Raw genomic sequence first — 2515 nt, 5'->3', positions numbered from 1 at the left:
TGATATAAGGATATGGAATAAATGCTTGAACGGCTTGCCATAGAGTCCACAAAACACTTTTGGAGTTTCAAGGGTAAACAGTGTTGCAGCCAAATCCAATACAATTGAAGTTGTACACACTGCTCCTGTGGTGTGATCCAAGTGTCCGTAAGCCCCGGCATTCAAATTTGACTCGAAACATCATTTACACCAAGTTTTTAGCCTAAATGTCACTGTGATCCACGCTTGAACGCAAAGAATCAGACTGAGAAATGATGTGATAAACTGCACATGAGCTTGTGTTGATGAGCGTGTATATATATATATATATATATATATTGTCATGCATTTGTGCACATTCAATATTGAAAAGCAGAAGAACATCATAAGTGTGCTTCTGGAGTGTCTGCATCTCGACCCCATCCATCATAATCTCCATTCAGTTCGAACTGTCTCCATCTTGTCCTGGACACAGTTGCAATAAGTGCAAGAGCAGCTTAGGACACTTTCACTCCTAACTTGTTTGGCCTGGACCTTCAGACCTTTCTGTTTAGTCGAACCAAAGTAGCAGGTGTGAAAGGTACTTCAGATTCCAGTCGGGACTTGGTCAGGATCCAACTGAACCATGGTTTGGATCGTTTGCAGTGTAAATTATTCTTTGGGAAAGTTTGGACTTTTGGACCAAGGAAGCTGAGACAGCATTAAATAACAGAAGTAAAAGAAGCGGATGTGACTCGCAGGATTGCTTGTAGTCTTCACCTCTGACGATATGATGTTTGAACGTCGAGGACATTAATATTGCTGTTAGTAAAACCATAATGATATTACAGTGGCTACTGTCTTCCTCACTCACTACCAATCCTGCTCTCAACTCCTGCCCTCCCTCCCTGAAACCCCACCCCTGTCCCCCTCCTCTCCCTCCCTCCCCATGTGCTGGGGAGGTGGCACAGGGAGCTGTGGCACCAACAAACTGAACAAGCTGGTGAGGAAGGCCAGCTTTGTGGTGGGGATGGAACTGGACTGTGTTGAGGCAGTGACGGAGAAAAGGATGACAGCCATCCTGGACAACTCCTCTCATCCCCTCTCTGCTGAATTGAGGCAGCTCAGGAGCACGTTCAGCCACAGGCTCATTTAGCTGTGTGCCTCAAAGATTTGGGGGGGGGCCTCAATGCCATCAGCCATTAGACTACACAACTCCACAGCACCTAGAGTCAAAAACTAAATCTACATTTCAAGAAACAACTGCTGCACATTTTGAGTATTGTAAACGTTAGGAATGGACAATTACACATAACACAACCTTGATACCTATATTGCAAATTTTGGAAAAAATAGCCTTCTTTGTAGTATTTCTATTCTTATTTTTATACTTACTATATTTTTCCCCTCGCGATGCTATGTCACTTGTGAATTTCCTCTACGGAGGATCAATACAGGTGAATCTTGTCTGATATTAAAGGGTTCATTCATTATCTCCATTCACACAGAAAGACTACAGAATTTACAACATGCCGAGATATGCACACGTCCTTCTGCAAACCCAGGTTCAGATTATCAGGTGTTGAATGCCTTTAGTTTTCACTGAGGTTCAGGTCATTCAAGTGCATTGTAAGACTAAGACAAAGTCACAAAGTCAGTGTAATTGAAGTAAAAAAAAATTATTGTAACCAGTATTGCTAGTCACGTTAATACTGAAGACACATCTCACTGCGTCGTTCCCGTTCAAACAGTCCTGAACTGTGTGCAGCGAGACACCTCAGGAGATTAAACTCCAAGCACGTGATGAGCATAAAGGAGTTGTTAGGTGAGTAAAAAGGAATCAGCTGCCCACATGTTGCGGTGTACTGGTTTGACCATAGGTCCATACCAACAGCACTTTTCCTCAGACTTCTCTGATTTAACTCGAGGTTGACAAACCCTGGTTCAATTAATCAGTGTTAAACAATAAATGAGGCTGGTTAAGACGTGGATCTGTGGGGTGTTCGCCAGCGCAGGCAGAAAGATGTTGGGTAATGGTGCATGGTGACAGACAACAAACCCAGGGGGGCTTGTTGGCAGTGCATTGCAATAACTAACTAAGTAACTATAATCATAACTTATATTATGATTGCGACGTAAAGGACATGTAAAATGTGAAAACAATTAAGATGCCTGAATTATGGTCTAAACATGCACTCAATTGCTGAAATGTGCCTGTTAATCACCAATATCGAATTAAGATATCTCCCCAAAGCACTAAGGCCTCTAGACTGTTTGTGTATGATTCTATTTTCTTATTTCTAACAAGAATTTCAGCCTCAACCCCAGTGGAAAGAGCACCTGGCAGCAAATTAGGATGAAATACAAAAACACCTTTCGTGTGGTATGTATAAATAGCTCTCTTATATTAATAATGAGCATGTAGCCTATTTTTATTTGTAGGCCTTCGGTGTGTTCACAGCCAAGAGAAAAAAGGCCAAGAATAATAAAACTGGAGGAGGGCCCAGCTCCTGCTGTACTGTCACAGGTGGAGGAGCTGGACATTTGTTGCCAACAA

Source organism: Hippoglossus hippoglossus, chromosome 10, assembly GCF_009819705.1.
Source record: "Hippoglossus hippoglossus isolate fHipHip1 chromosome 10, fHipHip1.pri, whole genome shotgun sequence".
Classification (NCBI taxonomy): Eukaryota; Metazoa; Chordata; class Actinopteri; order Pleuronectiformes; family Pleuronectidae; genus Hippoglossus; species Hippoglossus hippoglossus.
The sequence above is the reverse complement of the archived record's forward strand: the minus strand, read 5'-3'. Positions refer to the sequence as shown.